The sequence below is a fragment of the Hippopotamus amphibius genome, chromosome 16, assembly GCF_030028045.1.
Source record: "Hippopotamus amphibius kiboko isolate mHipAmp2 chromosome 16, mHipAmp2.hap2, whole genome shotgun sequence".
Lineage (NCBI taxonomy): Eukaryota > Metazoa > Chordata > Mammalia > Artiodactyla > Hippopotamidae > Hippopotamus > Hippopotamus amphibius.
In genome coordinates, this window is record NC_080201.1 from 52239932 (window position 1) to 52263907 (window position 23976).

Genomic DNA, 23976 nt, shown 5'->3' on the forward strand with positions numbered 1-23976 from the left:
GAAACTTCCAGAATAGACACAGAAGCATACCAGTGGCTACTGGGAGGGAAGAGTGGTGACTGACTTCTTAATGGGACAGAGTTTCCTTTGGGGGTGATTAAAATGTTTTGGAAGAAACAGAGATGATGATTGCGCAACAGTGTGTTGTACCGAATGCCATTGAATTGTACACTTTAAAATGGTTAATTTTATAAGTAAATTTTCCAAAAAAAAAAAAAAAAAGGCAGCACACGTAGCCATTTGGTCTAGGAATGGTAGAACTTTATTTCGACTTCACTGGTTTTAGAGGATGAAATCAGAGAGGTAAGGGAGATATTTTGGAGTCACACAGCACAGAAGTTGAGGGCTGAATGAGCCATTTCAATTCAAGGAAGGAGGAGGGCAGGGATGTGCAGAGTAGATGAGGACAGGAAGGGAGGCAGGGGACCTGGTTCTGATGCTGCTGTTCTGGGTACGCGTGGATCTAAATCTGGCCCTCCTTTGGGGCCTCAGTTACCCTAACTGTGCTAGGGGTGGTGGTAACACTAAGTTATTGCAGGTATTTCTCGACCCTGAAGTATCCTCAGTCAACAGTGCAGGCCACGTGGGGATGAGTAAGGACTACAGCAGGCTGGATGAAGGAGAGACGACAGAAGGGACTTTCCACAGGAGAGAGTGAGCAGGGACGGGTCAGGAGCCTGCACGCGGTAATTCTGGGCAGAGACAGGGGCTGCATGGAAAGACTCGGCGGGGATCTGCTCCCCTTCTCGCCCTCCCCCTCCCCTGCGGGGCAGGAAGCTGACCTGGAACATGGGGGGTGGTCTCCCCAGCCCATGCTCCCTGGGCGTGAGGTCGATGTCTTCCGGAGCCTTAGGAGAACCCAAGGAGAAGTTCTGCAGCATAGAGGTCAAGGAGAGGAAGAACTCAGAGTGGGCCAAGTTTTCTCCCACACAAATGCGTTTTCCTGAGGGTGTAAGGGAGGACGTGTCATTTCGGGGAGCTCTGGAAGGCACATAGTTGCCCCACCTCCGCAATCCCTAGATATTGGTCTGCTCATTTACACAGATTTACATGCGAGGTACTTCTGATCTTATTCTTGTCCTCAATACCAACACCACCAGTGGAGGGGTGGGCGGTGGGCAGGGGGGGAGGGGTGTCTGTGCATTTCTATGTCAACTCTATTTCAGTCCTGCCTCGTCTGTGCATATCACATACCCTGCCGTCCTCTGTCCCTCCTGGTACCTGGTCTTTTCCATCTCGAGTTCTCTGTCTTTCTCTGTGTGTCTCTATGTATTAATTATAATCTCAACCAAGCCAATTTATGAGAAAATATGAACACACTGGAGAAATCCCTGGAAGCATGCCCTGGGTAGGAGGACCATGAGGGAGGGGTAGAGGGGAGCTGAAAGCTCTGGCCCCTCCTGGAGTAGGCGAGCACTGGTAGCTAGATTGGCTGTTTAAACACTGACCTACTCTGATCAGTGGATGCACAGCCTTTGCTGTAGAGACTGCTCCCACTCTTCCGGTCACCTTGGCCCTCCTCCAAGTTCCCCGGTCCTGCCCACAATCAGCAACCAACTGACTAAGCCTCCCAGACCCAACCCCTACACCCAAATCAGCCGCAGTTGTGACTGCTCATGGCCACCACTCATATCTGCCTGCAGGATGGGGGCAGCTACCACACAGTGTCCATCTAGGTGGAGCCCTGAGTGTCCACGACTGACTGCCGCACAGGCTGTGTCCACGGGAATAACCGAGGGAGATGCCAGCATATCCGTGGGCTGAGCCACGGTTTGCACTGCATCCCGATCACCTGCAGTCTCGGTGGGAAGGAAGAGAGCCCAGACAGCCGCCTTGTGTGTGTGGCAAAGTTCATTATGGTTCACAAGTATTCATAGCACATCTCTGGGTGCATCAGCATCTCTGCCACATTGAACTGGGATGGGACTTGCTTTGTCCAATGAAGTGAGGGCTAAGTGGAGGCATGTCACACTGTTTTCCCTGTTTCTACATGTGTGAGGAGAGAGTCCTCATTAAACGCCGTTTCTACATGACTGTGCTGGCCTGGGATGGGCACATCGCATGAGTAGATAAATAACCTTTTGGCCTGAAGTTGCTGAGAGGTTCAGGGTGTTTATCACAGCTTAGCCTTGCCCTGACCTACACGGACCTACATAGACCATGACTTCCTACAGAGCCTTGGGCAAGCCCTCGGCCCTCCTGGGCCTCTCTTGTTCCACTCCTACAAGGGAGAGAATGATTCAACACCAAGATATCTACGATTTCTGCAAGAGGTCAAAGGAGGAAAACAAGTTGATCATTTTCCAGGAGCTCAAAAGATGATTGAGAATACTCATGATAATATCCTGGTTAAAATGTTAAAGAGAAGATGACTTGTAAAATAGGGAGGAAAATAGATATTTCCTGATTTGACTTACAATTGAGAAAAATATATGGCAGAATAGCCATAACACATCTGAAATAGGTCACAGCCAACTTTAAGCTTAATAGAGAAAATAAAAATATTCTTCTTAAAGATAGGAATTAGATAAGCTTACTCACTATCAGTACTATTACTTCACATGATTCCAGAAGTAGTAGCCCATGATATTGGGGAACACATGACATGTGGCTTTAACACAGGAAACAATTAAATATCACAGTATCATCATTTACAGATGCTAACACCCATTATTAGGAAAACCCAAGAGAATAAATGAAAACGAAAAACTATTAGTTATAAAAGTAATACCAAGGACTTCCCTGGTGGCCAAGTGGTTAAGAATCCCCCTGGCAATTCAGGGAACACGGGTTACATTCCTGGTCTGGGAAGATCCCACCTGCCCCAGAGCAACTAAGGCCGTGCGCCACAGCTACCAAGCTTGTGCTCTAGAGCCTTCAAGTTACAGCTATTGAGCCCATGTCCTACAGCTGCTGAAGCCTGCACACCTGGAGGCGGTGCTCTGCAAAGAGAGAAGCCACCGCAACGAGAAGCCTGTGCACTGCAATGAAGAGCAGTCCCCGCTCACCGAAAATAGAGAAAGCCTGTACATAGCAACGAAGACCCAACGCAGCCAATAAATAAATAAATAAATTAATTAATTAATTAAAAAAATAAGACATATATAGAGGTAGAATAATTCCAACAATATTGTACAACTAGAAAAGCCAGATCAGAGAATCAGTGTGGATATGGTCATTATAAAAAACAAACAGAAATAGACCTAAGCAGAGTAAACATTTTAAATATGATCAATTTCACGTCAGCGGCTAAAAGCTGAATGAGACAGGTGATTGAACCAGGGTAACCTGCACAACCCTGGGAGTGAACATTCCTTAAATTTTGTGCCCTAAGTGCCTCCTGGATCTCACTCTAATCTGGCTTGTATTTTAAATATGAAACTAGCTAACGAGGAATAAATCAATGAGTTTTCCTTTTTTCTCTTCCCTTCTGTTCCCTTTCTTTCTTCGTAGTGTTCTTTCAGCTACGTACCAATCGTTTACCATCCATCCATCTATGTATCTATCTATCATCTATTATCTATCTATTATCTATCTATCTATCATCTAGCTATCTATCTATCATCTATCATCTATCTATGTATCTATGTATCTATCATCTATCTATCTATCATCCATTATCTATCTATCTATCGTCCATCTATGTATCTATCTATCATCTATTATCTATCATCTATCTATCTATCTATCATCATCTATCTATTATCTATCTACCTATCATCATCATCATCATCTATCCATCACCTACCTTTTTGTGTGTGCAAATATTAATAAAAAATTTTAAAGGACATCCTCTGCAGTATTAATAGGGCTGTTTAGCGGTGAATTACAGGTGATTTTTACCTCCTTATTTGTATACAAATTAGAAAAATATAGTTATTTTAATTTGAAAGAAAAACTGTAAGCAGTTTTCCCCATTCTTGGCAATAGTAAGTGCTCGATAATAGCCCATTTATTTGTCTTTTGTGTGTGCAGGTGTCTGTGTCTCACTTTATCTCTATCACTGACTTCATCTCCATCTTCCTCCCCCATCGTACCTCATCCCTTTCCTTCCTCCTCACACTATCCCTGTCTCTGTAGATGTCTTGCTTTCTCTTACCTTCAGAATCCTCATCTTTTCCCAAAATGCTCATCCAGTGTTTGGGCTTGGACTGAGAGAAAAAGTCACACACAGAGCGGGAGTGAGCAGGCATTCCCATGGGGGAGGAAGAGCATGGCTTACCCATGGAGAATGGGATGAAGACTTCCTGCTTCCTGAAGTTGCCCTGTGCATCCAGGAAGTGGCCAGGGTAGAAGGCATCTGGCTTTTCAAAGTGGCGTGGGTCGTGGAGGGCAGAGCTCAGGACGGGGTACACAGTAGTGTCCTACGAGGACATCAAAGACAAGTGGACACAAATAGCCAGCAACAAAGAGTGGCTGAATCCATTATGGTACCTGCACAGCTGAAACCAGCTTCACCCACTGTATGGCTCCTCAGTTGGTGGCGGAAATGTTGAAATAATTCTGTCCCATTTGGTTAATAGTGTTCCAAGCCCTCCAGGTATCCCCACCAACCACCCTCATCCCTCATCCCCAAGACCCATTGGACTTTTTTAGGATCCATCTGCTAAAAGGTTCACATCTGACTCAACAGAGCCCTATAAGGAGCTGACTGCAGGACTAGGGCCAGAATATAATCTCATGGGCGCTGTCCATTGGGTGATTAGATACTGTGAATATCACCCCTGGGTTCACCTATATTCAGCAACATAAGCTACCATGAAAAAATGAGTTAGAACCATGGGCATTGACCTGAAAATATATCTACAGCATACCGTTATATTAAAAAAGGAGCGCCACACTCACCCCACCCCACCCCCAACACACATTGCAAATTGTGCTGGTATGGACATAAAAACCCAAGGGGAAGGTGACATGCACACTGGAAACACAAGTTGCAAAGTGACAGACACAGTATGAACCAATCGTTGTGCATATGGGTATATATAAACGTATGGGTCCATATATACACAGAGGAGAGATGATAAAATAGCTTTTAAAAAACCAACTCTATTGTATAACAAATTTCAATAAGTATATGGTACTTTTTTCCAGCAAGTCTAACATCTTGTAAAGGTAAAAAAATAGGGTAGAACAAAAGCGAGAGGACTTTTCTCTATTTCTAAAATCTCCCACCCTCCCATAAAAATCTGGAAATAAAAATTCTTATTATAGTCCAACCACCAGACATGAACCATAAGACTGGAGGCAGACAGCACCTTCCAACCAAGATTCTGTGGCCCTGCTGGTCTCACCTTAGGGAGATAATATCCCCGGAAGTGAGTGTCCTTGGTGACAGAATGAGGGATACCCAGGGGGGCGATGTCACTGAATCTCTGAATCTCATGGATGATGGCATCTGTGTAAGGCATTTTGGCCCGATCTTCAAGGGCTGGGAGACGGTGTGCACCAATCACTCTGTCAATTTCTGCCTGGACTTTCTCTACGAATGGTTAGCATGGGAGGAGAGTATGTCAATAAATGCCCATGACAGTGGACTCAACCAACTGACCTAAAAAATGACCTGCAGACTCATGGGAAGGTCTTGTAAATTCTTTACTAAGATGTTGGGTTATCATTCCTTCTCAATGAAAGCATCAAAAAAGAAAGTCACAAGCTTCTTTGTGGGCAGTCTTGTCTGATGTTTCCACTCTACTTATGACAGGGGTAACTTGGATAAGGATGGGAGGGTGGAAATTCATTCAACACTTAAGGACACTTTTATTTTTAAGCTAAAAATAAGTTGCAGCTGCAACTGGTGTAATATCTTTTCATCCCACCAACTTGTTAAGTGAGCTTAGATAAATCATTCCCCGCCCCCCCCGGCCTTAAATTCATTCCTAGGACATAATAGAGTTTGCTCAGATGAGAGTTTCTCCAAGTCTGATCTGCAGACCATCAACATGAGAACCAATGGAGTGGCTTTGTAATTAGTTGTAAATCGGCAATACACTTCGAAAAGTTGAGTTCTTTCTCAACCTCACAGTGACAGCCTCAAAGAGTACTTGTCAAGGACCATGTACTTTTGTAGAAGGCCAAAGGCACTGCAGATGGTAATGATTTCTGCCTGGAGCATTCTTTGTAAACCATAAAGCACATTACAATTGCCCAAGAATTTTACGAATTACAAAACACTTCATAAATACAAATATTTTCTACACCAGAGGGCATATCACTGAATGAAAAATATTTTGTAAACCCTAAAGTGCTCTGTCAATTTCAAAACTTTGTCCACAGCAAACCTTTATTACAAGTTACCAATCCCTGGAGGGGTGAGTTTTTATTTTTCAGACTGCTCAGGACAGAAGTTGTCTCTCTTAGCCCTTCAACCAACCACCTTCCGGCATGGCCTCAGAGACCCTCCATGCTCCCCCATCCCCACCTACCATCAGCCCAGCTCACCTAAGACTTCGGGGTTCTTAAGAAGGAGTAGAAACGCATAGCTGAGAGTGCTGCTGGAGGTCTCTGTGCCCGCGAAGAACAGTGAGGACACCGTGTGAACCAGATTCTTATGGTGAAACTCACTCTCGGGATCTGAGCGCTCCTAGAGACAGCAATGGACAGTTCTTAACGGCTCCCCTGGCAAGGATTCCCGGGTTCTGGGTCGTCTTATCTCCCTAAAAACACTATGTTACTCTGTGCCAGTTACTCTTTTTCCTCACCAGTTTCTTTTTCATCAAGGCAACAACGCACCAAAAGGGTGAGCTGTGGAGCCAGAGCGCCTGGCTTTCAAACTCAGGCCCTCCCATTTTCTAGTTGTGTGTCTTTGGGTAAGGAACGTAACCTCTCTGTGCCTGAGCTCGTCGCGTGGCATTGTTTTGATATAAGGTATGATATGCTCAATGAACGTTAGGGGTTAATGTGTTGTTCTTGTTTTTCTCTGTCCTCGGCTAGCTTCGCACTCCCGATTGGCCCTTGCATCTAACACTCCAGGGATGATACTGAAGATTTTTAACAACTGGTGCGGCACTTGCCAGACCAATCAGAATAGACATTGGCCTCTGACCAATCAGAACAGACTTGGGTCTCTGCCTGTCAGAACTGCTGGGAGGAGTGAGCAGCGTCTCAGAGAAAGCTTACTGGGCCACATGGTAAGTTGGTAGTTACTACATCTTTAAAGGCATTCCAGGAGGAAGGCGTGGGGAGGCTTCCAAAGGAATTGAGCGGGGAGCGGGAGCGGTTGGAACATTGGCTTTCTTGATAATGCCTAGGGAAGTATTTCAACATTTAAAGAGCAAGTACATCGCACCCAAAGATACTAGTTCAATGTCAGTAGTGTGTCCATCACTCACTTTCCCACCCCCACCCCCCAATCTGTGGCAGCCCTTGCCTTGTCCATGAGAAGCAAAAAGGAATCAGTGAAATCCTTTGGGTCGCTGGGGTCCAGCTTCTTTTCTGGTGCCTCTCGATGTTCTCCTCGAAAAAATCGTTCATTTCTTGAATGACGCTGTACAAGCGAGTGTGTGTGCCAGGAAAGTGTTTCAAGATGCCTGGGAAGAGTTCAAACACCTACAGGGCTGCAGACAAGGCCCCAGAGCCGGTTCTACTCTCTAAGCTGGTGCTGTGGGTGGTGATGTTATGAGCTACACACACAGCAACAGCGGAAGGGCATCATTCACCCCGTGGACTAGAGGAGTGTGCCTCCCAGCTGAACACACACACACACACACACACACACAGCCAGCGGTGCGTGAGCCTCTGCAGCCAGCCCCAATCACTCACATCTGCTGAAGCTGCTTCTCTCAAAGGCCATCCTTGTCCAAGGCCTGATCCTGACCCCCAAACTGACTGACGGCCTCACCTGGGAAGGTGCAGGGGTTGGAGTGTGCACAGAAAACCGATCTCTTAATGCCTTCTGCTTTCCTTGTTCAGGACAGAAAGCATCTGATCTCTTCCCAGGGTCCACCCACCCTGATTCCTGGCCCACCATGGAATCTTGGCGTCACCTGGCTATAGAAGGAGCTGACAGTGGTGAGGATTTCATTCAGTAAATGTAGCAGCCGTAAGAATCTAGGGTCCTGGTAATTAAAGCGCTTGCCAAAGACAACAGAGCAGATGATGTTGGCCGTGATGGCGTTAAAGAGGAAGTGGGGATCCAGAGAGGCCCCTGAAGAGGAGAGGTCTGTCGGGGGGGGGGGGGTCCCTGCATTACCTTCTGGGTGACTCTGACCTGGCTGCTGCCATCTCGTCCTAGCTTCTTTGATCAGCTTCTTTGTCTTTCTCTTGGTCAATCCAGCTTTCACAGGGCCTCTAAGCTTTTCCTTCTAGGAGTCTCCACATCTGTGTCTTTTGCTGTTTTTCTTGATCTCTGTCCTGGGCTGAGTTTCTCTGATCTTGTCTTTGACTCTTTCACACTCACCCCTTCTTCTCTGTTCTCTCTCCGTTCTTTCTCCCCATCCCCATCTGTCTTTGTGGCCCTTCTCCTTGAGCTCCCTGACATTCTCTGTTCCCCTGACCCTAAACCTCCTTTTACCTTTTTCTTTCTAAGTCTTTTACTTGCAGTTTCTGCTCCCGGATTCATTTTGCTAGTGTCCTCGGTATCTCTCTGTCTTGCTTTCTCTGTCTCTGCTCTCTGCACTTCTGTTGATGTTCTTTGTCTCTCTCTTTGTGTGTCTCTGTCTCTCTCTTTCTCTCTGTCCTCCTCAGTCTCTTTCTCTTTTTCTGTCTCTGTCTCCTTCTCTCTCTTCCGGAAACTTTCTCTGCATTTCTCTCTCCCTCTCTCTGTCCTCATCTCATCCCCACCTCCACCCAACCCGGGCTCACCCTGGGATTTCCGAAGCTCCTCCACCAGACACCGAGCCTCCTCCTTGATTCGCTCCTCAATGCTCCGCTTCCCCATCCCAAAGTTCTTCATGGTGTTCAGAGAGAATCGCCGAAGAGCCTTCCAAGACTTTCCACTGGCAAAGGCCAAACCTGATGGTCGGGTATGGAGGAAGTTTAAAAAGACACCTAGGATGTTCCCTTCTCTCCCCAATCCTCACCTTCATCCCCCACTCACCAGTTCCCTGGAAGACGGGGTCAAGGATGGAGATGTGCCCTCGGCCAGAGAAAGCCTCAGCCTGATCCAACAGGGCCTCTCTCACTGTCTCGTACCCCCACAGGATGACAACAGGCCGAGGCCCCAGGTAGAAGGTGAAGACATCCCCGTATATCTCCCGCAGCTGTGGGGGCGTATTCCAGATCTCACTCTCGGACTCAAGAGAAGGATCTCCACAGTCACACCTGGATCACAGCTGCAAGCCCCCTCCAAGCCTTACACATACCCCCTGAATCCAAGCATCCTACTCTCCTGGAATTTCCTAGAGCCCTCCCAGCTTTGGATTTAAGAATTACAGAGACTCCCCACATCCAGGCTCTAGGACCTCTTCCTCCCAACTCACACAGGACTACAGCTCAAGGTCTCAAGTCTATCAGAGTTTCTCTCTCCAAAGGGAACCCTCCTACACTGTTGGTGGGAATGTAAATTGGTACAGCCACTATGGAGAACACTATGCAGGTTCCTTAGAAAGCTAAAAATAGAACTACCTTATGATCCAGCAGTCCACTCCTGGGCATACATCTGGAGAAAACCGTAATTTGAAAAGATCCATGCACCCCATTTTCACTACAGCACTATTTACAGTTCCAAGATAAGGAAGAAACCTAAATATCAATCGACAGAGGCATGGATAAAGAACATATGGTAAGAGGGACTTCCTAGGTGGAGCAGTGGGTAAGAATCCACCTGCCAACTCAGGGGACACGGGTTTGAGCCCTGCCCCAGGAAGATACCACATGCTGCAGAGCAACTAAGCCTGTGTGCCACAACTATTGAGCCCATGTGCTGCAACTACTGAAGCCCATGCACCTAGAGCCTGTGCTCTGCAACAAGAAAGGCCACCACAATGAGAAGCCTATGCACCACAATGAAGAGCAGCCCCTGCTCACCGCAACTAGAGAAAGCCCGTGTGCAGCAACGAAGACCCAACACAGCCAATAAAATAAATAAATAAATTTATAAAAAGAAAAAAAAGAGAGAACATATGGTAATATATATAGTGGACTATTATTCAGCCTTAAAAAAGAACCAGTTATGCCATTTGCAGCAACATGGATGGACCTAGAGGTTATCATAGTGATGGAGTAAGTCAGACAGAGAAAGACAAATATCATATGATATCACTCATATGTGGAATCTCATCTTTAAAAAATGATACAAATGAGCTTATTTACAAAACAGAAACAGAGTCACAGATGTAGAAAACAAACTTAGAGTTTCCAAAGGAGAAACATGGGGGGCAGGGAGGAATAAATTAGGATCTTGGGATTAACACACACACACTACTATATATACAATAGATAACCGACAAGGACCTACTGTACAGCACAGGGAACTCTACTCAATATTCTGTAATAACCTATATGGGTAAAGAACCTGAAAGGGAATGAATATATGTATAACTGAGTCACTTTTCTCTACACCTGAAACTAATGCAACATTGTAAATCAACTATACTCCAATAAAGTTTTTTTAAATTAAAAAAATTTGAAAAAAAACACATAATTTCTCTCTCCACTCATCCTTGCCTCCACTCCTTCTCTAGTGGGCATGTCGGGACAGATCGTGGCTGGGAGAAGACAATCCCTAAGGGGGGGCCTGTGAAATCCCACCCATAGTTGACGCCCAGCTCCCTTGCTGCTTGTGGGTTGTTTCCCACCCACGCACCTCCTGCTTTCCACCCCTTTTGCCCTTTCCATCTCACCGCCTGGAACGACTTGAGAAAGCCCTTGTGGTCCAGTTGCAACATATTCCCTAGGAAGGGCAGAGGCCGGGGTCCAGGAGGGAGGCGGCCCCGGGAGGTGGGGTGGCTCCAGAGGAGCAAGAGGCCAATGAAGACGAGGAGGAGCAGGATGGTGGAGAGCGCCACGGTCTGTGCCTGACTGCTTTCCTCCGGTCCCTCTTAAAAGGTCCTCTGCTCCGCTGTTTGTTATTTTCTCCTGTGGTTTGGGGTGGGGGGGATGTCAGGAATCTACCTTAGCAGAGATCTTGCTTAATCTCTAGAGACAATAAGTAGGTACAGCAGAGACCAGGAAGTTTTTCATCTCAAATGGATCCCAAGCCGGCTTCCACATGGGCCTCTGCCTGGCTGGCGGTAACCTGGTGGCAATGTCCCTGACCAGAGAGGGTGTCCCTCAACAAAGTCTTGCGCTCAGAGTAGTGCTCCACAGATATTTTACACCAGTGTGTACAGAGGTTAAAATAATTGCCCAACATCATGGACACTTGGGTGCTCACTGAACTTTCCTTGCAACTTTTCTATGTAAGTTTGAAATATTTCAAAATAAAAAATTGGGGGGGTGGAAAAAAAATACTTGTCCAAGTCCCAGCTACCAAGATGTGCCTTTGGGATATGACTGCACTTCTCAACCCCGCTCTAGTGAAGTGAAGATGAGATGGTTAACGCAGGTAGAGTAACTGGTGTACACTAGCAGCTCAATAAACAAAGTCCCCTCTTGATTAGCGGTCCTTGGCCCACCCACCTATGATGTGGGGGTATTTGAGAATCAGTCAGGCCCCATCAGGGTGTGGATGGCACCCTCACAGGGCTTTACCAAGAGGAGGTTACTGGTATAACCTACAGATGTGTTGGCAGGCTGGTGAAGGGCTCAGGGTGTAACAAGGAGGGCAGCATTTGTCACCTCTAAGCTGGAGGGACGAGGAGGGAGAGCTGTTTAATGGAAGTCACAGACCTGTTGATCTTAAAAATACAAAAGCCAGTTATGTAACCATCACATGGTCATATTGTGGAGCCGTGGAGAACTGCAATTTGGGACAGGCAAGCTATAGTGACTCATAAGCAAATCCAAAGGGACAGAGGGAAAATCTGCTTTTATTAGGTTTTAGGAAGAAACTGGGGAGGGTTTTTGTGAATGAAAATTCATTGGAGAGGAACAAGAGTTCGAGATTTTGGCAGTTTCTTATTGGCTGGAAGCAGTGGTTCACGCAGTGCTGCTGGGGCAGGGAGGGATCTTCCTTTTCTTAAAAGCAGGAGATGTTTCCCATGGGAAAAATGACACTCCCTCCCCCCTTATAGTACCAGAAGAAAAGTAACATTCTTATCATTATGGATAAGAAGTTACACCGAGATAACTTTATACAAAGAGTTATTTTTTTAAATTAAGTTTTATTGACGCATACTGAATTTACAATGTTGTATTAGTTTCTGCTGTACAGCAAATTGAATCAGGTATACATACGCATATATCCCTATTTTTTAGATTCTGTTCCCATATGGGTCATTACAGAGTATTGACTGAGGTCCCTGTGCTATACACAGGTTCTTATTAGTTATCTATTTTCTGTATACTAGTGTGTATACGTCCATCCCAATCTCCCAATTCGTTCCTCCCTCCCCTTTTCCCCTTGGTAACCACGAGTGTGTTTTCTACCTCTGTTCATTGCAGCACTATTTAGAATAGCCAGGACGTGAAAGCAACCTACATATCCACTGACAGAGGAGTGGGTAAAGAAGATGTGGTCCATATATACAACAGAATATTACTCGAGCATAGAAAAGAATGAAATAATGCCATTTGCAGCACCATGGCTGGACCTAGAGATTGTCATACTGAGTGAAGTCAGTCAGACAGAGAAAGACAAATATCATGTGATAGACACAGAATTCTTATAGAAGACCTTGTTAAAATAATTTCTGTCTTCCTTCTTCCTGCTGGTTATGCAAGGCTGCAGTGAGAGATGTGTGCCTGAGAGCTCTCCCTTCAAGGCTTCCTCACTCCGGTTTGAGTGAGGTTTTTCTTTCTTTATTTTCCCAGGCCTGTGGCTGAACAGAGAGGCAGCCACTGCCACAACCAGTAGGAAAGGACCTCTCTTCCTCTGGGGCTTCCCATTAGCTGGACCCAATCAGAAGCCAAAAGCCAAGAGAGGCTGTGGTTCATCAAAGTCAGCCCCCTTTTGCCCCAGAGCAAAGGGATGGTCCAAGAAGTGGGCAGTGAATGGGGCTGGGGGAGGGGGCCGAGAGCACATCTGGCACAGTTATCTACATGTCCATGCCTGCAGTTGTGGCACAAGGCTTGGTCTCCTAGGCTATAGCTCTTGGAGTGCAAACTCACATCCTCTTCCACTGTTCCTCAAAGCAGCTCCTCCTCCTTGGACAACTGGTCTTCTGGTGTCAATGAGACACCCTGCTGGGATAAGTGACCATGAGTTTCCATGTCCCCATAGTGATGTTAGGGGAACCCCTGACTGAAAATGCCTCCCCTGGCCTGGCACCATAGTAACCACTTGCACGAGTTATCTTAAACAGGAAGTCCTGGTAAGGAATGTGGAAGTAACAAGCTGCCACCAGCTGGATGAACTCAGGATAGGTCAAAAGGAGAGAGCAGACTCCAGTCCATATCCTACCAGCCCCCCAGAATCCTTCTTGCTGGAATCCACCTTGGTCAAGAGATGCGCGCTCCACCAGGAAAGACTCTGAGTCAGAGTGACTGGCCAGAGACGACCCGGAAACGAATCCCATCACCAGAAACCCCGAGACTGTGAGCCACATGGCAGAGCCGTCCTCCTGCATTCCCTTACCCTCCTCTCTCCACCTGGGCGCTCCTTCCCAATAAAATCTCTTGCTTTGTCCGCACGTGTGTCTCCTCTGACAATTCACCCCTGGAAGGGGTCCCCCTTCCTCAACAGTGATGGCAAGTTACTAGCCTATAATCCCCTGGCCTGCCTGCGATATCTCCCTTTGGAGCTCCAGTTGTCCTCTCTGCCAGTAAAACCCATCAGAGCCGTTGAAGTCCTCTAAAGATGTTCTCATCACACAAAACTCCAAAGTGGAAATATGGCACCTTTCCTCCCAGAAATCCCCTTGATTCCAGACGACCCTGCTTTTTCCAGTGGGAAGGCCATGGTACAAACAGCCCTCAAATCTCAGCAGCTGACTGAACAGCACAGGTTTGTTTCTGAAACGTGTTATAAGTCAGAGGTAGTATTACTGAGACACAGTCTGTTGGTCTTCTCATACCGGTACCACGTGAAGCAGCAGCCCCAAGCAGGGGCAGGCTATTTGGGGTGGAGAGATGGAGAGATGGAGAGCAAAGCCCAAGGTGAGCCACGAACCACAGTTAAAGCTTCTGCTCAGATGTGGTCTAAAGGTATCCATTCACTATTGGCCAAAGCAAGCGACCTGGCCAAGCCAGACAATGTGTGTGCACAGGGAGGTATGCTGTGTTACAGCAGGCAGGTAGCTAATGGATATGCACAGAGAAGTGGGGGCAGGGGCCAGGTGGCAGGAGATTGGGGGCCTTGTAAACAGTGGGGGTCCATGGGCAGACAAAGAAAGGCTGGAACTTCCAGACTGACAGGAAATCATCCCTTTTGGGTGATACGTGTCCTGGAAGCAGACAAAGAAGGGTGGGAAAGAGCGGGAATCTCTTGCATCTGAATGTAACCTGTCACTCTTCATACTCTCATTACAATAAAGTTAGCCTTGCAGAAAAGAAGCTCCCATCACGCACTGATGTCGTGACACTTCTGATCTAAGCTATCGATAAATAAGGACAGAAATCCCTCCTCCCCTCGGGAAGATGGAGCTGGGATGAAAATCAGGGAACATGACCCCCGAACGCCTTCTTCCCCAGTGAACATTACACCCCTTCATTTGTATGCCCTCATAACCGGTTTACCAAAGAAATCCAGCTCCTCACCTGTCTGCCTGCTCTCCCTCAAGAGCGAACTCTTGCTTAAGTAAATGCTCACTTTACTTTCTTAACCTCTCTGCTTCATCTCTGTATTCTTTCCAGATGAAGCATGAACCTTAAATTCCCTGTGAACAGCTCCGCTACGGGGCCCTGGGGGTCAGGTGGCATCTGCTGAATGGGCATGTCCTTTCTGGGTAGGGATCGAATGATAACAGAGTTCACCACAACTTCCATGCAAATTGCCTCTGACCCCAGAATAAAGAGCTATTCTTGGGACTTCCCTGGTGGCCCAGGAGTCACAACTACTGAAGCCTGTGTGCCCTAGAGCCTGCATGCTACAACTACTGAAGCCCGCACGCTCTAGAGCCCATGAGCCACAACTTCTGAAGCCACACACCTAGAGCCCATGCTCTGCAGCAAGAGAAGCCACTGCCATGAGAAGCCCATGCACTGCAAGGAAGAGTAGTCCCCGCTCATCACAACTAGAGAAAGCCTGCATGTAGCAATGAAGACCCAACACAGCCGGAAAAAAAAAAAAAAAAAAAAAAAAAAAAAAAAAAAAAACGAACAAAGGAAAAAAGAGAGAGAGAAAAAAAAAAAGAATTGTACAGAGTTTGGCCTCAGTGGTGCAAGCATGTCAGAAATTAGAATGTCTTATGTATCTCAAGGAAAGAATTATGTGCTGTTATTTGATGCATATTTGCTCTCTTTTACCATTCAGAATGTAATCTTCTTGAACACAAAGACTGTGTTTACTTGAAGCACTGACAACATTGCAGAGCCCAGAGTGAGGGGAGAGGAAATTCTTGCTGAGTAGTTTATTGTAAATAATGGTATGGTAAATATCCTCAGAAACCCAAAATAAAGAAAAGAATCATATGGGAGTTCAACCAGGAAACAAAACTCCATGAGGATTCTGGAACGGGGAATTCATTATAGGGGTTCGATCTTACACGATGGTGGGAGGGGATAGGAAGATAAAAATTTGAACAGAGCATCAAAGAATCAGAGAAAGGGCACTAACCAGCCCTGGCAGGGATGAGCGAGTCAGAGCCTGAGGAAATCTGGAAGCAGGCCCATCCCCCATCAGAGAAAGACCATGAAGGGGCTGAGGAGGAATTTCTCTGGAAGGCTGCCGGCTTTGGGGGCTACCACCTCTGTGAGTTCACCAGGAAGCATCTAGTAGGGGGCTTGGGGCCACTTTTGTCGAGCAGGACCAGCAGTCCAGGAGAGATGGATGCAGAAAAATAAGGTCCAGGACAAATTACAACCCATCAACGACTCTGCATCTCTCTCACTGCCTTGAACTTAGGACAATCTTCAAAGAAGAATGGCTGCCAACTTCACTCTGCCTCCCAAATCTTGCATATCATCAGTTCTGGCTAATTCTAAATTTGAACGACGCGGGAACGTGAAACCAGGTGGATAAAGCCACAGCACAGGAATAGAAGCCATTTGATAAAAGTGGTAGAGCAGAAAGCCACTGTAGTCCAAATTTAAAAAATAAAAGTAAATGAAAAAAAAAGTGGTAGAGCAGAAAGAGAAAAAGCGCGTAAGTCCTTGAAAATTTCATGGTACTATCATCCTAACCCTGGATTATCCACCCCAGATGTCTTTTACATGGGAGAGAAATAAACTTGTACCATGTTTAAGTCATTCTTATTTTGGGATATTTTTGTTCATACAGACTAGTCCTAATGGATACACCCAGTATCTTTCTAATATGTATTTTTCTCACCTATGTCAGCTCATCATGGCCTTTCATCACTTTCTTTATTTTTTTTCTCTAAGGTGACACCTGGTGGCCTTGATGGCCTAGCCACAAGGGTGGCATGCACAAGGTGGCAATCTGCCAGGTGAGTTGTGAGGGGTTAAGGTGACACCACCTTGTGGCCATAATGGACTCACCACATGGATGACCCATGCAAGTTAGCACCCTATGCAGTGAGGTGCACTGGGCCGAGGTGACAGATGGTATCCATCACAGCCTTGCCACATGGGTAACTCATGTGAGATGCCACCCTGCCAGGTGCAGTGCAACAGGACTGAGGTGACATCTGCCAGCCATTAGTGCCTAACCACACAGGTGGCACACACAATGTCATCACTTTCTTTAAATTTGACTTTTTTTGAAATCTGAAGAATGTTAACCAATAGAGCCATAAAGGATGGCGAGAAGAGTTAAACTCAATAAAAATTCTGTTCTGAGCATTATTAATTTTTAAAAATTATTTATTTTACTTATTTTATTTTTTCATTATTTTTTTCTGGCTGTGTTGGGCTTTCATTGCCGGGCACAGGCTTTCTCTAGTTGCATTGAGCAGGGGCCACTCTTCATTGTGGGGCACGGGCTCTAGATATGTGGGCCTCAGTAGTTGTGGTGCATGGGCTTAGTGCCTGTGGCTTGTTGGCTTAGTTGCTCTGTGGGATGTGGGATCTTCCCCAGCCAGGGACCGAACCCAGGTTCCCTGCATTGGCAGGCAGATTCTTAACCACTGCCCTACCAGAGAAGTCCTCTGTTCTAAGTATTATGTGTTTAGATATCATTTAACTTTCAGTGTAACCCTGTGAGGTAGGCTTTATTTTTATCCGCATGTCAAAGTGCAGAACAAGGCACAGAAAGATTCAGTAATATGCCCAAAGTCACACAGATAGGGAGTCGAAAAACGGAGACTTCAACCTAGGCAGCCACTCCAAAGGTTTTGTTTTTGTTTTTTATTGAGGGGAAATTCATAAAACAGAAAATAACGATTTCAGATTGAGCAATTCATTGGCATTTAGTATATTCACAACGTTGTGCAACCACCACCTCTATCTACTTTCAAAACATTTGCATTGCCCCTAAAGGAAACCCCATACTTATTAAGGGGTTACTTCTCGTTTCCCTCTTCCTCCTGGTCCTGGCAGCTCCCAATTCACCAGCAATAAAGGACTTGTGTCACACGGTATGATTTTATTTCTTTGTTTCTAATTCTCTTTCTTGTATTCCACCACTCTCTCCCTCTTGCTCTCTCCTGGCTCTCTGTCTTTATATCCTTCCTTTTCTGGGTCACTGTGGAATTTCTTCAGCTGGTTGATTCAGTGCTCTGCTTGTCTATTAAAAAGTCCTTTAGCATGGACAAACACATCATAGAAGAATTATCTAGAGGCTTTTTTAGTGGTGATGGAGCTCCTTGGGTGGGGAGAGGAGGTAAGGAACGTCAGAGACAGAGACCGAGACAGAGAGTGCTTTGCTTTGCTTTGCTTCTCATGAAGTCGTTGCCTTCTTGGGCCTGTGCCCTCTTGCATAACTTTGAGCAAACAAGTTCTTCTTTCTCAATCCTGGTTCCTCTTCTTGCAATCCCACTGGGAAAGGGGGGGACTCAGAGACCCAGAACAAACTTCCTGCATGACTTTGGAAAAGTTTCTTCCTTGATATTTGGGCTCTCAGGGATTCTGCTATCTCAACAGCTTTTGTACATTTGTTTCTCACTCGGTCTGGGTATCCTTCCCTCTCTTTCCTAATGATTCTTTTCTCTCCTGCATCAGATTCTTGAGAGAGGTTTGTGGAAGTCCCCTTTACTCAGGGCTGGGAGAAACGGTCACATGGAAGAAAGGTTACTACTTCTTACACCAAGAACAGCAGCCCACAGTCCTTTCTTTCCTCCCAAAGGTTTTTAACATGGTGGTGGATTGAGATGCACCCACAAATTCCTTGGCACTTCTCCAGTCCAGAGCTGGGGTCTAATGGCTCTTCTCTTGAATATGGGCTAGGGTTACCAACTTGCTTCAATTTCAGTCTGGTGACTAAGTGTCTAATTGTAATGGTCATTAAGGGAGACCCATCCAGGAAAATGTCTCCTTTGATGTCTCCCAAAGTCACCTGATTAGGGACCTCAGGAACATCTGCAAACTCACTCTGCTTTTGCTCTGTTCTAATGACTAGAAGTAAGTCACGGTTCCCACCCTCACTCTGTCCAGAAAGAAAAGAAAGTTTCCCCTGTTATCGAGGCACTGACCTGGCCATCAATCACAGCAAGGTCATGATGTTCTCCATTATACATACACAATTTCACAAAACATCAGCTTCAGATAAGGCCATTTTTGGACCATCATGGGTCAGGATGAAATCAAGGCTACTCCATAATCACGCCTGAACACAGGCGAACATACACGTTGTGCAAACCACAAAATGCTAAATATCCCCCTCTCCCAGTTAGTGTGAGGAGCTGCTGCCTCTTGAGCTGCTACAGCTTTGGCCTCACTGTCACCTGCCCCCCCCCACCCCTGGTTAAGAGTGCTGAAGGCATCTGTATTACTCAGCTCCAGCTGCCATAACACAATGCCATAGAGGTGGCTTAAACAATGGAAATTTATTTTCGCTCAGTTCTGAGATCAGGGTGTTAGCAGCTCCAGTCCTGGTGAGAGCTCTCCTCCTGGCTTGCAGATGGCTGCTTTCCCAGTGTCCATACAGAATGGGAATAGAGAAGAAGCTTTCTGTGTCTCCTTTATAAGGGCACTCATCTCACTGTGGGTGCCCCACTCTCATGTCCTCACAGAACCTTACTTACCACCCAAAGGCCCCTTCTCCAAACACCATCACACTGGAGGTTAGGCATCCAGCAGGTAGATATGGGAGCAGGAGGCAATTCAGTCCACAGCCAACCCAATCAGAATCACCCCTGCTCCTGACAGCATCCCTTCCAGAGCAACACCTCCACTTTCTAAAGCCTCCCACACCTCCACTTCCTAAAGCCTCCCTCAGATCACCCAACACAAACCCAAATCTTAGAGTAAGTCCCTCCTGACACTCACTTATTGAGACTCCCACAGTCCCCCATGGTGTGAGTTTTCTGTCACTGCAACGTCATATAGCCAATTTATTCAAATATGTGTGTTCCTGGTGTTCTACAATTGGAAGGCATTGGCACACTGTCTTAGGGTCAAATCATGTGCAAAAACAAAAACTAAAACAAAAACCAATCCAAATAAATAAAAAGATAGAAAGAAATTTCACGGAACCCATATTGTGAAATAGAACCATATCTCAGTCTGCCTTTCCTGTGACTCATAACCTCTGGTGCTGCCTCCCTCAACAAGTGTACTTACATCCCTCTCTGTAGATCAACTGCTTCTAGAAGATTTTTAATTTGTGAACCACAAGCTAGGCTTGAATGTGTTACTGACTTCCCCTTGCAATGTGACTTACTCAAGAAAAGTGACTTTGGGAGAGTTCACAGGAAGATGGCAGAGAAGTAAGACATGGAGATCACTTTCCTCCCCACAAATACATCAAGAATACATCTACATGTGGAACACCTACTGAACCCTGGCAGGGTACCTCTGACTTCTAGAAATGCACAAAAATCCCCGTGTAACTGGGTAGAGTGAAAGAAAAAAGGAAAAAAAGAAACAAAGGAACTGGGCAGGACCTGCCCCTCTGAGAAGGAGCTGTGAAGGGGGAAGGTTTCCACACACTAGAGAGACCTTAATGGTGGGACGGGGGCAGCTTCAGAGCCTCAGAGGAAAGGGCAGCATCAGGTATGTGGAGGGCAGAGAGGAGAGACTCCCGCATGGAGGATCGTTGCCAGCCAGCAGGTCCCAGCCTGAGATGCTTGTCTGCTTGCCTGCTTGCCTGCTGGGCCAGTTGTGGGCTGGGTGCTGAGGCTTGGGCTTTGGAGGACAGACCCTAGGGAGAGGACTGGGGTTGGCTGCATGAGGACAGCCTAGGGTCTAATGCACAACAGCTAGCTGAGAGGGAGTCTGGGGAAAAGCTTGGGCCTGATGGAGAGGCAGCAGACCTTTGCTTCGGGGTGTTTAAGAGGGGGTCAGCCAGAGTGGCTTCCTGCTCTGCACACTCACAGATGTTAGGGCAACGCCCACCCCAAAACTAGCATAAGCTGCAGCTGTTATATTGGAACCCAGAGCCCGCAGCCAAGGCCACCAAAGGTGCCGTGTGCAAGGCAGGTCACTGTCAACACCCTCTAAACAGCTGGTGCAGCTGCCACTGCCAAGGGTCACACAATCTAGGGCCAACTTCCCCAGAAGAATGCATGGTTCACCTCAGGCTCATGTTGACCTCCGCCACTGCAGGCACACCCCACACATTTCAACTGGACTGCCATATCCCTCCCTCTCCCTGGCCCGAGTGAGCAAGTGAGCCCTAATCAGCCACTGTTTTCACCCCCTCTTGCCTGGGTGGGGAACTGATGCTTAAGAGTGACCCACACACAGAGGTGGGACCAAAACCAAAACTGAGCCCTGGGGGCTGTGGGATCAAAGATGAGAGAGCAAAACCTCTCTGTACAGTTGCAGGAGGAGCAGATTAAATATCACAATCAGCTTGGGAGACTGTGCATCTGTGGATTACCTGAATAGACAAGGTTTCCTCCAATTGAAGCTGTGGACTTTGGGCCCAGCTATGGACTTTGGGGTAAGTACATGTAGGAGTAAGTTCAGATCAGAGTCTGATCTGACACCACAGTGCCCACAGCAGGTGCAGAGACCTATCTAGAAGTACTGGAGAACTTCCTGGTTTGCTTTCTGCTTTTGACTTGTTTTTGGTTCTATGTTTTGTTAGTTTAGTTTTTATTGTATATTTTTGCATGTGGGTTTGCTTGTTGGTTTGGTTGCTTTCTTCTTTGTTTTCTCTCTGTCTTTCCTGTTCATTTTTTCTCTTTCTCTTTTCTTTTCTTTTTGTGAGTGCATGTGTGTGTGTCTCTTTCTGTGATTTTGTCTGCTTAGTTTTACTTTTACCATTTGTTTTGGGGTTTTGTCTATCTTTCTTTCTTTCTTCTCTTCTCTCCTCCTCCTCCCTCCTCTTCCTCCTCTCCTCCTCCCCCCCCTCCCCCTCCCCCTCCCCTCCTCCTCCTCCTCCTCCTCCTTCTTCTTCTTCTTCTTCTTCTTCTTCTTCTTCTTCTTCTTCTTCTTCTTCTTCTTCTTCTTCTTCTTCTTCTTCTTCTTCTTCTTCTTCTTCTTCTTCTCCTCCTCCTCCTCCTCCTCCTCCTCCTCCTTCTCCTTCTCCTGCTTCTTCTTCTCTTCCTTTTCTTTCATGCTGTGCAGATTGCAGGGTTTTGGTGCCCTAGCTGTGGGGTTGGCCCTGGGCCTCTGCGGTGGGAGAACTAACTCCAGGACATTGGACTCCCAGAGAACTCCCGACCCCATGGAATATTAATCAGCAAAACTCTCTCAGAGGTCTCCAACTCAACATTAAGATCCAGCTCCAACCAAGGGCCATAAAGCTCCAGTGCTGTATGCCACATGCCAAACAACTAGCAAGACAGGAGCACAACCACACCTCTTAGCAGACAGGTTGCTTATACTCATACTAAGCTCACAGACACCCCAAAACACACCATCATATATGGCTCTGCACAGAAGGACAAGATCCAGCTCCACCCACCGGAACACACACAGGCACCAGTCCTCACTGTCAGGAAGCCCACACAAGCCATTGTACTAACCACCCAACTGGGGAAAGACAACAGAATTAAAAGGAAACATGACCCTGCAGCCTGAGGAAAGGAGACCCCAAACACAGTAAGTTAAACAAGATGAGAAGACAGAGAAAGATGCAGCAGATGAAGGAACAAGGTAAAACCCCACAAGACCAAACAAGTGAAGAAGAGACAGGCAGTCTACCCGAAAAGAATTCAGAGTTATGATAGTAAAGATGATCATATATCTCAGAAAAAATATGCAGGCACAGATGAAGAAAATACAAAAAATGTTTAACAAGCAGGTAGAGGAACTAAAGAGCAAACAAACATTGATGAACAACACAATAACTGAAATCAAAAACACCCTAGAAGAAATCGATAGCAGAATAACTGAGACAGAAGAATGGATAAGTGACCTGGAAGATAGAATGGTAGAAATAACTGCTGCATAGCAGGATAAAGAACAAAGGAATGACAAGAATTGAGGACCATGTCAGAGGTTTCTGGGATAACATTAAATGTACCACTATTCGAGTTACAGTGGTCCGAGAGGAAGAACATAAAAAGAAAGGGTCTGAGAAAATATTTGAAGAGATTATAGTGAAAAACGTCCTTAACATGAACAGAAATAGTCAATCAAGCCCAGAAAGTGCAAAGAGTCCCACCTAGGACAAGCCCAAGGAGAAAACATGTCAAGACACATAATAATAAAATTATCAAAAATATAAAGAGAATGAAAAAAAGACTAAAAGCAGCAAGGGAAAAGCAACAAAAAACATAAGGTTAACAGCTGATCTTTCAGCAGGAAACTGTGCAGGCCAGGTGGGAGTGGCAGGATATATTTAAAGTGATGAAAGGAAAAATCTACAACCAAGAGTAATTTATGCAGCAAGGATTTCACTCAACTTTGATGGGTAAAATCAAAAGCTTTAAAGAGAAGCAAAAACTAAGAGAATTCAGCACCACCAACCCAGCTTTACAACAAATGCTATAGGAACTTCTGTATGCAGGAAGCACAAGAGAAGGAAAAGATCTACAAAAACAAACCCAAAACAATTAATAAAATGGTAATAAGAACATACATATCAATAATTACCTTAAATGTGAATGGATTAAATGCTCCAACCAAAAGACACAGACTGGCTAAATGGATACACAACCAAGAGCCATATATATGCTGTCTATAAGAGACTTAATTCAGACCTAGGGATACATACAGACTGAAAAACGAGCAGATGGAAAAAATATATTCTGTGCGAATGGAAGTCAAAAGAAAGCTGGAGTAGCAATACTCATATCAGACAAAATAGAATTTAAAATAAAGACTATTATAAGAGACAAGGAAGGACACTACATAATCATAAAGGGCTCAATCTAAGAAGAAGGTATAACAATTGTAAAATTTTTATGCACCCAACATAGGAGCACATGAATACATAAGGCAAATGCTAACAGCCATAAAAGGAGAAATTGACAGTAACACAATAATAGCAGGGGACTTTAAACACCCCACTTTCACCAATGGACAGATCATCCAGACAGAAAATCAATAAGGAAACACAAGCTTCAAATGACACATTAGACCATCTTGCCATAATTCATATTTATAGGACATTCCATCCAAAAACTACAGAATACACTTTCTTCTCAAGTGCACACGGGAACATTCTCCAGAATAGATCACATCTCGGGTCACAAATCAAGCCTCAGTAAATTCAAGAAAATTGAAATTCATATCAAGCATCTTCTCTGACCAAAATGCCATGAGACCAGATATCAGTTACAGGAAAAAAACAGGAAAAAAAATTAAACACATGGAGGCTCAGGA

At 45.8% G+C, this 23976-nt stretch overlaps 1 pseudogene; it reads right to left on the reverse strand.

The window, feature by feature from the left end:
- Window positions 1-313: 313 nt before the first annotated feature.
- On the reverse strand, window positions 314-19550 carry LOC130838105 (cytochrome P450 2B4-like; annotated as a pseudogene).
- Window positions 19551-23976: the final 4426 nt, after the last annotated feature.